This window comes from Sus scrofa, chromosome 3 (genome assembly GCF_000003025.6).
Source record: "Sus scrofa isolate TJ Tabasco breed Duroc chromosome 3, Sscrofa11.1, whole genome shotgun sequence".
Lineage (NCBI taxonomy): Eukaryota > Metazoa > Chordata > Mammalia > Artiodactyla > Suidae > Sus > Sus scrofa.
The window spans coordinates 89,374,456-89,389,526 of NC_010445.4; positions in this window are offsets into that span (position 1 = coordinate 89,374,456).

A 15,071-nucleotide genomic window follows, 5' to 3' on the forward strand; every position below is an offset into this window, starting at 1 on the left:
AAATATAATCCATCAATATAAAACTACCTTATGGCCATGTGGTTTTATTTCAGAAATGCAAGTTTGGATTCACATTAGAAAATTAATCAATGTATTTTGTCACATTAACAGAGTGAAGGAGCAAAATCATATGATCATCTCTGTGGATTCCCAGAAAGCATGTGAGAAAAGTTAACGCCAATATGTAAGAACAACTCTCAGTATACTAGAAATACAAGGGCACATTTTCAACTCAATAAGGGGCATAAAAATAAATCTACCACTAATATAACTGATGATGAAATATTTCCCTACTATTTCCTCTCAGATCAGGAATAATCCAAACATGTCTATTAACATCACTCATTTTTAATTTTTACCTGAAATCCTAATCAATGTAATGAGGCTATCAAAAGAAATACAAAGAGGGGTTCCTTGGTGGCTCAGTGGGTTAAGGATCGAGCATTGTCACTGTTGTACTGTGGGTCACTGCTGTGGTGCGGATTCTAATCCTGGCCCAGGAACTCCCATTTGCCACAGGCATGGCCAAAACAAAAGAGAGAAAGAAATGCAAAGACAAGAGCAGGAAAGGAAGAAATAAAACTCAGTTGTTTGTTGACTATGTGAGATTTTACATAAGAAATCCCAAAGAATCTGCAAAACTAGAACTAAATGAGAAATTTAGCAATTTGTCAGGATGTATTTGCCACTAGTATATAGATTGATAACTTTGATGGTAAATAGAAAGTAAGAAAAAATATGTGTATATATATATATATATACACATATATATGTGTATATATATATATGTGTATATATATATATATACATATTGGTTTTTCCAAATATATATATATTTGGAAAAACCAATATGTCCATAACAAAAGAATGGATAAATTGAGTTATATTCATAATATGTAATTCTACTCAGCAGTTAAAAGAGAACTACTGATAAAACAATGTGGATGAATCTCAAAAACATGTTGAGTGAATAAAATAAGAGCATATACATTCTATGATTCTATCTATATAATATAGGCAAATACTATTTATAAGTGATAAAAATCAAGACATTTGTTACTTGTGGGAGGTGGTAATTATAGGAATGAGGCATACATGACTGTTCCATGGTTGTAGAAATATTCTGTATCCTTATTAAAATTATGTTCACATGGGTGTGTATATTTATCAAAACTTCTCAATTCCATACTTAAAAGATGTGCATTTTACTGTATATAAATTTTACCTTAATAAAAATTACACCTTATCCGTCTGTAAAAAGTGCCTTAGAAATCAATGAAATTGGCAAAGAAAATTGCATAACCAGAAGAATAAAATTTAATTAAAAAAGAATCTTGTTTTGTGAAGAATAAATCAATGCTAATAAACTATATTTTCCCGGTAAAATAAGATGCATATGCAGCGAGGCAAATCACAGATAAATAAATCCTTGTTTTGAGTAGAGAGGTATTAAAGAAATACTAGACCAATAAAATTTGTCTGTAAGAAAGGGAAATTGTAAATTCCTAGCCCAGTAATGATATTCACCCAGACTCTACAATGACTTGCCAGTACTCAACAGCAAAGACTGTTGTATTTCCCAAATGAACCTTCCACAGGTCATACGTTAAATAGGGTGAATCTGGTATGTTGTAGGGGAAAACCGGCAGAAGCCATAGAAACACTCAGAGATTATAAGTAGATACGATATGGGAAAAACAGCAGAATATGCACAAGTCAGTACTGATTCCCTCTGCTTTTCTGTATATTCAAAAGATGAAAGAGAGTGTCATAGACAAATATTTGATCCTTGAAGCATAATAGGGCAAATATGTCTCCATACAGAGAGAAAGATTTCATAAATGAGAGTTACCAGGACATTTTGGTCATCAGAAGAAGAATGAATACAGGTCAAATAGATGAGTCACAACCCAGCATCACAAGAAGAGGACAATTGTAAAATCTCTTTGACCAACCCAAAATGCAGAGGACTGCATCGAGAAATCCCTATGTCCTCTGACATGAAAGAAAAGGGCAGCTTACACATGGACTCAGACATCTGTTCAAACTAAAACTGAAGTGATCTCTGTAACATCCAAGATACGAAAGAGCACTGGGCCTATGAAAATCACTGCATTTTCATAAGCTCTTTTACCTGTATCTGTGATGAACTCTGTTCATAACCATGGATCAAATAAAGAGAAAATGTGAAAAATTATAAATTCTTAGAAAGCACTCAGTTCCCAGAATGGAGGCTTTGCTTATTGGTCTAGGGTATAGAAAAAATGCAAGAGTATATATCAAGAGATTTGTGTCCAAAATGGGTGCTAAGAATCATGTGTTTTTCAGAGCTATGTATAAGAGGAAAAATCACCTTTTAACCCTCCTAGTCTAAAAATAAATTAAAAAATTTAGAAATTAACAGAAAATAGTATTTGTTTAAATGTATGATATTATAAGCATTGCAAATTTAGAAACGTCATTTCAAAAAGAAGTACAAAATTAGAATGAGAAAAAAGCCCATGGAAGATGTCAAAATCATATGTATTAGCTGGTAGTTCTTTTTTGCATTTTGAAGGATGTCTCTAATATTATATAAACAGTTCTAGAGCATGATAAAATGAACAGCTGAAACACAGGAAAGGGCATAGTCTGTTTCATACAACCTTAGGTTTTGATATTCATAAATAGATTTTAATCCTAATTTTCCCACTTTTTCATCACAATTTTGGGTAATTTACTTAACTAAATTTTCTTAACTGTATAATAGTGATAAATAGTGCTAGTAATACCTAACTCTGTGTGTGTGTGTGTGTGTGTGTGTGTGTATCAGGGGATGGGGGAAAGGAGAATTAAAAATGAATATAAAATAAAAGGCTTAATGCTAGCCCTGATAAATCATGACTAGCAAGTTTATAGTAAGGATAGAAAATTCAATAATTAATGATATTTAAAAGTAGGGGAAATTAACTCATATCTCTCCTACTGTTGTGTTGTTGTTGTTATTAAAGTATTGAAAGACAAATCTTAGGAACATCATTTCACCCATAAATATTTCTATATATATAATGAACAGATAAGAGTTGTTTATAGCATAACAAAAATCATATCATCACACTCTACCAAATTAATAATAATCCTTTAATAATATCTAATACTCAGCCCCTGTTAAAATTCATTCAACAAACTCAAAGTATATTTTTATCCTTAGGTTGTTGAAATTTAGATGCAGACAATATCCACACATATATATACTTGACATATCTTTTAAATATTTTTACTTTAGAACAGTTTAGGCAGAACACTCTTTGACATAAATCATAGAAAATTTTTTTGCCTCTATCTCCTAAAGCTAAAGAAACAAAAGCAAAAATAAATGAGACTTAATTAAACATAAGATTTTTGCACAGCGAAGGAAACCATTGTAGGTCAGTTAGATAAAATTAGGGAAAATAGAAATACTGATACAGAGCCTTCTTATTCATGATCATTTATTCAAGTTTTTGAATTTTTCTTAGCATTATCTTAGAGTTTTCTGTGTGGATGTAGCAGTTTTACTTAGATGAATCCTAGGTGTTTTATGCTACTTGATGTAATTTTTAATAATTTCCATGTTGTTTTTATTTATATCTTTATGTTTAAAAAAGAAAATGAATTTAATAAAATTGATAGTAATAAATTTCCATTTAATTTTTTATCCCATTATGAATATTTTAGTTTTTTTACAATCAAGCTTCATGTCAATTCAAATGAACATTCAATAGAACACCATGTGTTAATCATGGCATTCAAAAATGATGTGATTAACTCTAGGAATCAAAATGAGTTAGTAATAATAAACACTCCTAATACAGTATCTGCTCTGCAAATATTAAATTGCAACCCCAGCTTGCTTCCTTTTGTTGTGCAAGCCTTTTTTTTTTTTTTCATTAACTGCTCCTCCCATCTACAGTTAACTCTTCCTCTTTATCTGTTTTTCAGAAGCAAAAGAATTCATCCTAAATATGTCACTTAATTAGGGAGTTATTATATACAACTAAAAAGTTTCTAATTTAAGAGAACTAAAATACTCATTAGCAAATATGGCTTAGCAGATTATCAAGGTCTTAATGAGCTCTTTCCTTATCATTGCTCCACACTTGTCAATAATTCAGAATCTAGATACTTAGAACACAGCGAAAAATGAGAATTCAGAGGCCAGGTTTCTCCATTCCAAACAAAAGCAATTCCAATGAGATTTGGGGGGTTGTCTTTATAGAAATGAAAAGTACTTATTCAAAGCATTTATGTACACATTGCTCAATGGATAAAATTGTTCCTTCAACTGCTAGTAGGCAAGGAAAGGCAGCATAGTCAGTTTTTAGGAAACTGAGGAATTCTGATATTCTATAACAATTTAAGTGTGATGGCTAACTAAAGTGGCAGTAAAACACAAGTAATAAGACAAAAATTTGAATCATCAAAACCAAAAGATTTTAGGGGAATGATACCTTATTTTTCTTTGAAACCTCTGTCCAATTTTTCTTGAGCCTAGGAATAGAAGTACTTTTCCTGGTTTCAAAGACACATTTGTACTGAAATGAAAAACAACTTTCCTGCTCCATCTTAGGAGTCTGTATAACACATAGCCATCAGTGTGTCTTGTTAATTTGTTTGTTCCCAGGGTACGCATGCTTGACTTCCCAAACCATCATAGTTATGTTGAACTTGTGGAATTACAATATTGTGGCAATAGACTCCATTTCTTGGCTGCAGTCTTAGAGAATCTGCCTCCAACAGCCTTAACTGAAAGTTTAGCTTTCATTCTTGGAAATAAACTAAGCCTGTCTTCCTTGAAATCATAGGTCATAAGTTTGAATAGTGACCTCAGAAAGACAATTTCTTTCTTTAAAAAAAAACCAATTTTTTAAAATTGAAGTATAGATAATTAACAGTGTTGGGTTAACTGCAGGTGTACAGCAAAGTTACAAATGTATGTATATTCTTTTTCAGATTATTTTCTGTTATAGGTTATTATAAGACACTGAATATAGTTTCCTATGCAAAACAGTAGGCCCAGTGGTTTATCTGTTTTATACATAGTCCTGTGTATATGTTAATCCAAAACCCATAATTTTATCTCTTCACCCCCCACCATCCATTCTGATAACCAAGTGTTTGTTTTCTATGCCTGAGTCTATTTCTTTTTTGTAAGTAAGTTCATTTATGTCATTTTTTAAGATTCCATGTAAAAGTGATATGATACTTGTCTTTCTCTGTCTTGTCTTACTTCACTTAGTATAATAATCTCTAGGTCCATCCATGTTGCTGCAAATTACATTATTTTATTCTTTTTATGGCTTAGTAATAGTCCATTGTGTATATCACATCTTTATCCATTCATTTGTCAATAGATATTTAAGTTTTTATGCATCTTGGTTATTGTAAATGGTACTGGTATGAACATTGGGGTGCATGTTATCTTTTTTTTGCTTTTAGGGCCACACTTGCGGCATTTGGAGGTTCCTAGGCTAGGGGTCAAATTGGAGCTGTAGCTACTGGCTTATACCACAGCCACAGCAACACCAGATCTAAGCCACATCTGTGATGTACACCACAGCTTACGGCCAGATCTTAACCCACTGAGTAAGGCCAGGGATCAAACCTACGTCCTCGTGGATACTAGTCCAATTAATTCCCACTGAGCCAGAACTTGTGGAATACCATGTTCCACCATCTAGAACTCCCCCAGATTTGATTTTTTTTTGCTTTTATATTATCTTTTTTTTGTTTGTTACTAAAATTTTATTTTATTTTATCTTATTTTTTTATTGCTATTTCCCCAAATACAATTTTTTTTCCACTGTACAGCATGGTGACCCAGTTACACATACATGTATACATAATTTTTCTCCCATTGTCATGCTCTGTTGTAAGTATCTAGACGTAGTTCTCAGTGGTACAGAGCAGTATCTCATTGTTAATCCATTCCAAAAGCAATAGTTTGCATCTATTAACGCCAAGATCTCAACACATCCCACTCCCTCCCTCTCCCTTCCCCTCCCTCCCCCTCCCCCTTGGCAACCACAAGTCTATTCTCCAAGTCCATGATTTTCTTTTCTGTGGAAAGGTTCATTTGTGCTGTATATCAGATACCAGATATGAGTGATATCATATGGTATTTGTCTTTGTCTTTCTGACTTATTTCAATCAGTGTGAGAGTATCTAGTTCCATCTATGTTGCTGTGAATGGCATTATGTCATTCTTTTTTATGGCTGAGTAGTATTCCATTGTGGACATATACACCACATCTTCCTAATCCAATCATCCATCAATGAACGTTTGGGTTATTTCCATGTCTTGGCTATTGTGAATAGGGCTGCAATGAACATGCGGGTGCATGTGTCTTTTTTAAGGAAAACTTTGTCTGGATAATTGCCCAAGAGTGGGATTGCTGGGTCATATGGTAGTTCTATGTATAGATTTCTAAGGTACCTCCACATTGTTCTCCATAATGGTTGTACCAGCTTACATTCCCACCAACAATGCAGGAGGGTTCCTTTTCTCCACACCTTCTCCAGCATTTGCCATTTGTGGACTTATTAATGACGGCCATTCTGACTGGTGTGAGGTGGTATCTCATGGTAGTTTTGATTTGCATTTCTCTAATAATGAGTGGTGTTGAGCATTGTTTCATGTGCTTGTTGGCCATCTGTACATCTTCTTTGGAAAAATGTCTATTCAGAACTTTTGCCCATTTTTCCATTGGGTTGTTGGTTTTTTTGCTGTTGAGTTGTATAAGTTGTTTGTATATTTTAGAGATTGTCACTGTATGCAGATGATGTGATACTATATATAGAAAACCCTAAGGACTCAACCCAAAAACTACTTGAACTGATCAACAAATTCAGCAAAGTAGCAGGAGATAAGATTAACATTCAGAAATTGCTCACATTTCTGTATACTGACAGTGAAACTTTAGAAAAGGAATACAAAAATGCAATATCCTTTAAAATTGCACCCCAAAAATCAAATATCTGGGAATGCACCTGACCAAGGAGGCAAAGAACCTATATGCCGAGAACTATAAAACATTAATCAAGGAAATTAAAGAGGATTCAAAGAAATGGAAAGTTATTCCATACTCCTGGATTAAAAAAATTAATGTTGTAAAAGTGGCCATACTACCCAAGGCAATCTACAGATTCAATGCAATCCCTAGCAAATTACCCATGACATTTTTCACAGAACTAGAACAAACAATCCAAACATTTATATGGAAGCACAAAAGACCCAGAATTGCCAAAACAATCCTGAGAAACAAAAACCAAGCAGGAGGCATCACTTTCCCAGACGTCAGGCAATATTACAAAGCCACAGTCATCAAGACAGTGTAGTACTGGTACCAAAACAGACATACAGACCCATGGAACAGAATAGAGAACCCAGAAATAAACCCTGACACCTGTGGTCAATTAATCTTTGACAAAGAGGCAAGAACATAAAATGGGAAAAAGAAAGTCTATTCAGCAAGAACTGCTGGGAAACCTGGACAGCTGCATGCAAAGCAGTGAAACTAGAACACACCCTCACACCATGCACAAAAATAAACTCCAAATGGCTGAGTTTGTCTTAAATATAAGACAAGACACCTTCAAACTCCTGGAACAGAGCATAGGCAAAACATTCTCTGACATCAACCTTACAAATGTTTTCTCAGGTCAGTATCTCAAAGCAACAGAAATAAGAGCAAACATAAACCACTGGGACATAATCAAACTGACAAGCTTTTTCATAGCAAAGGAAACCCAAAAGACAACTTATAGAATGGGAGAAAATAGTTTCAAATGATGCAACTGACAAGGGCTTATATTATCTTTTTTGAATTATCCTTTTCTCTGGATATATGCTTAGGAGTGGCATTACATATCCTATGGTAACTTAATTTTTAGTTTTTTAGGCAACCTTCATACTATTCACCATAGTAGCTGCATCAATTTTACATTTTCCCCAACAGTGTAGGAGGGTTTCTATTTCTTCACGCCCGCTCCAACATTTATTATTTGGAGACTAAAATGATGGCCATTCTGATTAGTATAAGGTGGAACCTGAATTTGCATTTCTCTATAATTTGTGATTGAGAACATTTTCATTTATCTGTTGACCATCTATATGTCTTCTTTTGGGTAATGTCTGCTTAGGTCCTCTGCCCATTTTTAATTGGCTTGTTTTGTTTTTTATATTAAACTGTATGAGCTATTTGTATATTTTGGAAGTTGGTACCTTATCCATAGTATTGTTTGCAGATATTTTCTCCCATTCCTAGGTTGTGTTCTAGTTTTTTTTTTTTTTTTTTAATAATTTCCTTTAATGTGAATAAGCTTTTAAATTTAATTAGGTCCCATTTATTTTTGCTTTGGTTTCCATTACTCTAGAAGATGTATCCAAAAAAAACTATTGCTGCAATTTATGTCACAGAGTGTTCTGCCTGTGTTTTCCTCTAGGAGTTTTATAGTATCTGGTCTTATATTTAATCCATTTTGAGTTTATTTTTGTTTATGGTGTTAGAGAGTGTTCTGATTTGATTCTTTTTTTTATTTTTTATTTTTATTTTTTGCAGAATAAAATACATACATGTAAACACAATTACATTCACACAGATTATTATAACATGGATCTTAAGAAACAGATTAAGTGACTCCCACTGGAGAAGTGGAATGAAAATATGCTGAGGCAAATAGGAAATTTATTCTATACTTTATCCCAATTTTATGGCTTTCATCTTTACTACTTAGTTTTATCTATTACATTTCAATTTTTCTTTAAAAATTAGCATTATATTAAATTGTCATATTATGCAACTAAAATTTATAAAGAAGAAAGCCTTATATACCATTAAATATTTTATATAGCATAGTAAAAAGAATAACTTAACTGGTAAGCATAACAAAAATAATACACCCTCTGAAAATAAGTACAATATAAAATGCATAAATTGGTTAAAAAACAGTGTAACTATATAAATATGTCCTCACAATTTGTTCCATCTCATTGATTCTTCAATAAAGACATTACACCATTCTAGGTGATGTGATAAACAAGACATTATAGACTTTACATTGTACCATGGAGAGAAATGGTTATTAATAATACAATTGTAGAACCGTATTATTTAATTGTACAGTGGCATTATTTAATTAATTATCATAAGTTCTTTCATGGAGAGGAAATCAAAATCAGATCTAAGAAGACTTCAGCATTCTAAGAATGATGTCAAATGACCCCCTTCATGGTGGATTATGCACTTATCTACTATGAAATATATTTCTTCTCCAGAGATTCCTTGTTTGTGTATCAATTGTAGATTTTTGGTTTGCAGTTATTCTGAAGATTTGATGTAAGAGTCTATATGTATATGAGATTGTTTTAAGTTGTTGTTCTCTTAATTGCAAGTTCATCTCCGGTGTCCCGCATTTGTACCCACCTCTTCTCATGATTTCTGATTTTGATGCTATAATTGTGCATGAATGACTTCGTATCTTTACTGTATATATACCTTTACTGGTGAGCCTTGTCATTTGTGGAATTTTTGTTTCCTGTTGCTGATCTTTTCTTTCCTGCCTAGAGAAGTTCCTTTAGTATTTGTTGTAAGGCTGGTTTAGTGTTGCTGAATTCTCTCAGCTTTTGCTTATCTGTGAAGGTTTTCATTTCACCTTCAAATCTGAAATGAGAGCCTTGCTGGGTAGAGTATTCTTGGTTGGAGGTTTTTTCCTTTCATCACGTTAAGTATATTATGCCACTCCCTTCTGGACTGCAGAGTTTCTGCTGAAAATTCTGCCCATAACCTTATTGGGGTTCCCTTGTATGTTACTTGTTTCTTTTCCCTAGCTGCTTTCAAGATTTTCTCTTTGTGTTTAATTTTGGTCAGTTTGATTAATATGTGTCTCGGGGTGATCCTCCTTGGGCTTATTTTATATGGTACTCATTGTGCCTCCTGGATTTGAGTGAGTGGTTCCTTTCCCATGTTAGGGAAATTTTCGGCTATTATCTCTTGGAATATTTTTTCTGTCTCCTTCTCTCTCTCTTCTCCTTCTGGCACCCCTATAATGCGGATGTTGGTGCGTTTAACATTGTCCCAGAGTTCCCTGAGACTCTCTTCATTTGTTTTCAATCGTTTTTCTCTTTTCTGTTCTGCATCCGTAATTTCTTCTAATCTGTCCTCCACCTCACTTATTCGTTCTTCTGCCTCCTGTTTTCTGCTGTTAGCTGCTTCTAGTGAGTTTTTTATTTCAGTTATTGTATTTTGCATCTCTTCTTGTTTCAGTTTTATATTGTGTATCTCTCTGCTCAGTGTTTCCTGTAAGTTATCCATCTTTGCCTCCAGTTTATTTCCAATGTCTTGCATCATATTCAGCATCAACAGTCTAAAGTCTTTTTCCTGGAGGCTGAGAATCTCCTCATTGCTTAGCTGATTTTCTGGGGTTTTTCCTTTCTCCCTCATCTGAGTTATAGTTCTCTGTCTTTTCATTTTTATAGGTTTTTGGTGTGGCGAACTTTTTACAGATAATAGAGCTGTAGCCTCTTTTACTTCTGGTGTCTGCCCCCATTGTGGCTGAAGTCGGTATGGGGGGCTTGCTGTAGGCTTCCTGATGGGAGGGGCTGATGCCTGCCCACTGGTAGGTAGAGCCGATTCTAATCCCTCTGGTGGGTGGGGCTTAGTCTCTGGATGGGATTAGGGGCTGCTGTGTGCCTGAGGTTCTTTAGGTAGCCTGTTTCCTGAGGGGTGGGGCTGTGATCCCACCTGGATTGTTGTTTGCCCTGGGGCTTCTCAGCACTGACTGATGGGTGAGGCCAGATTTTCCCAAAATGGCCACCTTCAGAGAAAGGCATGCTGCTGAGTAGTCCTGAGAGCTTTGCCTTCAATGTCCTTCCCTCACAACAAGCCACATTCACCCCTGTTTTCCCATGATGTCCTCCAAGAACTGCAGTCAGGTTTGACCTAGGTTCCTGTGGAGACCTCACTCTGCCCTGGGACCTAGTGCACATGAAAGTCTGTGTACGCCTTTTATGAATGGGGTCTCCATTTCCCCCAGTCCTGTGGAGCTCCTGCGCACAAGCCCCACTGGCCTTCAATACCAGATGCTCCAGGAGCTCTTTCTCCCAGTGATAGATCCCAGCATGTGAGGGTTTGATGTGGGGCTCAGAACTCTCACTCCTGTAGGTGAGTCTCTGTGAGCCAGTTAGTTTTCAGTCTGTGGAGCTTCCCACCCAGGCAGTATGGGGTTGTTTATATCATGAAATCACCCCTCCTACCTGTGGATGTGGCCTCCTCTTTTTCTTCTGGGGTAGGGTATGGGTTTCCGGTCCATTTGGTGGAGATTGCTCAGACTTTAGTTGTGAATTTTGTTGTTTTTAGGAGAGAAGTTGAGCTCCCATTCTTCTATTCTGCCATCTTAATCCCATCTAGCTGATTTCATTCTTTTACATGTATCTGTCCAGTTTTTCCAGCACCACTTATTGAAGAGACTGTGTTTTCTCCATTGCATATTCTTGCCTTCTTTCTTGTAGATTAATTGCCCCTAAGTTCTTGGGTTTATTTCTGGGCTTTCTATCTATTCCATTGATCTATATGACTATTTTAGTGCCAGTACTGTATTGTTTTGATGAATGTTTCTTTGTAGTATGGTCTGAAGCCAGGAAGCCTGATTCCTCCAGCTCCATTTTCTTCTTTCTCAAGATTGTTTTATCTATTCTGCATCTGTTGTGTTTCCATACAAATTTTATTTTATTTCTCTAGATTTATGAAAAATCCCATTGATAATTTGATAGGAATTGTATTGAATTTGTAGATTGCCTTGGACAGTATGGCCATTTTAACAATATTGATTCCTCCAATCCAAGAACACAGTATATCTTTCCATGTCTTTAGTTTCCATGTCTTTAGTTTCTTTCATCAACGTCTTATAGATTTCAGAGTACACATCCTTTGCCTCTTTAGGTCTATTTATTCCTAGATATTTTATTATTTTTGATAAAATGGTAAATGTAATTGTAATGAAATTATTGTGAAATGCTAAATGTAAATGTAATTTCTCTTTCTTGTACTTCATTTTTAGTGAATATTTCTGTGTATTAATTTTTATCCCATAGCTTTACCAAATTAATTGGTAAGGTCTAGTACTTTTCTGGTGGCATCTTTAGGATTTTGTATGTATAGCATTATGTCATCTGCAAACAGTGACCATTTACTTCTTTTCCAACTCATATTCCTTTTATATCTTTCTCAGTTTTACTTAGATGAATCATAGATATTTTATGCTACTTGAAGTAATTTTATATAATATTTTCTTATAATTTCCCACTTGTTTTTGGCTAGTATGTATATATATATACATGTATGTATATATATATATTTGGATTATAAATTTCATATAATTAACTTTACCAAATTCACTTATTAATTGTAAATGTTTATTGACCCACCTGGAAAGTTAAAATAAGTAATAAAGTCATTCTGAAAACAGTGGTGGGGGTCACCTCCTCCTTTTTAATTTTTATACCTCTTAGTTCATTTCATTTCTTTATTGCATTGTCTAATACCTGTGGTAAAAATATTGAACAGTGTGGTAGTAGTGGATACCTTTGCTTTTTACCTAAGGCAAGTGAAAAGCACTCAGTAATTCCTCATAAGTATTATGTTAGTTCTAGGCTTTTTGTAAATATCTGAGATTATGGAAAATTCTTTCTATTCTTAATTAGCTGAAAGTTTTGTTTTGTTTTTTCAAGAAGTGTATGTTGAAATTTATTAAAGAAAATTATTCCTTTATTAAGATGGTCATAGATTTTTATACTTGCTGGCCCACAAATAGTTAGCTGATCTTGCATTTTTGAAATAATCCCGATTTGATGATGATTTTATCATCTTTATATATCTCTATAACCTTAATTTCTAGTAGTTGTCTTATAACTTTTAATGTTAGAGTTTTTCTGGTTCCATAAAATGTGTTGTAAAGTAATCCCATATTTTCATTTTTTGAATAAGTATTTATAATATTGATATTATTTTCCATTTATTATATGGAAGAATTCACCATTGAAGCCATCTGAGGATAGGAAGTTCTTCTTTCTTTCCTTTCTTCTTTCATTCTTAGGTTCCTTTCTTCTTATATTTTTTGGAAATTTTTGGGCTGTGGATTCAGTTACATTAACAGTTATTGAATTATTCAGCTTGCATAATAATTTTTGGCAGTAGAATTAGTTCAGTATCTTCCACTCTATAAGACCAGAGAGAAGATTGTTCCAATTCTTTTCGGAATTAAGAAAATGCTGTTAATATTTTTTTGTGTACACATAAGAAATATTGAAAGATATTTTAAATGATTGCAATTTTTAACTCTGGGTAAAATGATTTAGTCACTATTTGCCTGAGCTCTTATTCTTATGTATTATCTGATTTAGTTTTTGAAAAAAAGTACATATATAATTTTCAGTCAGAAAAGCAGTGAGATTCATTTCTTTAAAGACATTTTCATAAGAAATGTACATAAACATTTATTACTTTTATTTGTATACTTGAGTTAGAGTACTATTTTAATAAAAAAAAACTTATCTGAGGCAATAGATATAAAGCTTAATATTAATAGAAGTTGAAAATGTCTTCTTAGTATTTATCACTGTAAAAATCAACATAAGCCCGTTAGAAATAGAAACCATCTGAACCCTAAGTAGCAGCATACCATAACTGTGTCAACAAATCCTATGATATTCATTACTTTAGTAATCTGAATCATTATCTTGATTCCTCGATTTATGTATAAGATGCCAAATTTTTATGGGGAACACATTTTTCTAGTTTATTTTTTCATGCATGCTTAGAGACAAAATTTTACAAACAGATCATTAAGAACTTACCATACAAATAAACAAAATAAGAAAACAAAATCCTTTTTTCTGTAATAATCCAGGAATGGAGACAGTACCTTAGTTATTCTCAAGCATGGGTCCCTGACTGAAGCAACTGCTTAGTCCTTTAAAATACAAAGTATATTTACTAAAATTCTGTTTTAGCAGGTCTAGGGTTCCTCAAGTCAAACACAGTATTTACCCAGACCCCAAGCACCCTACATATTTAGTGAAAGTCCTCAGAACTGATGTTTTAATTTTATTAAATTAATATTTGTTAAGTAGACCCTACAGTGTCAGATGGTGAAGCAAGTTTCAACAAAACATCACAAACAAAGTAGAATATAGAACTTTGTTACTTACAAACCCACATTAGGAGGAGGAGATATAGAACATGCCTTCACAGGCCATGTAGGGAGGTCAAGACAGGGTTCAGGCAGGGAGGCTTTGGCCAGACACAGGGCACATGCCTTTACTAGCATCCATGTGTGGAGTGCTTTTAGGTTCCTCAGGCTAAGGCCAACTAGTCTATTCAAACCAAAAGAGTGGGGCTTTGCTGAGCTTCAAAGTAGTCTTATAAGGGGTGCACAAGGGGAAGGCCCTGGGAGGGAGGGGACAGTGCTTATCACAAGGGCCATTGGAGAAGTTAAATCAAGAATTTATGTTTACTTATGACTCTGTGTCATGCACTCAAGGGAAAGGCCAGTGTCAGTTCAGGTCCCCTCTAGGCCTCTTGACCACTCACATGGATGCCAAGGCAGCTATATTATGGAGTAATTTAGCTACGCATTTAAGAGCTGGTGACTTTGAAGTCTCATTCCAGCTCTCTCATGCATGTTTCCTAGTGACTTGGAAATATAAGAATCACAAGCTCCTCTTCTCCTATAAGATCTGAAGGAATTGTGTAGCAGATCCTGTCCCAGACTACTACTAGGGAAGCCCCTAGACTAGAAGTCTCTCTATTATTTGCAAGTGTAGTTTAGGAAAGTTATTAGAACCCAATATATCATTCACAATTCTTATTTGGGATCTTAAAATTGGGTCTTGGTAAACTGATAGATAATGAGCTGATTTATTGGTTAAGATGTTAATAATAAGCACACTTGCCTTCGTTCAAAGTGGATAAAAGCTTTAGAGAGACAACACTTAGAGATACTCTTTGCTGTGGAATTCAGTGTGTAATTGTCACATAAATCCAATGATGTAAGGC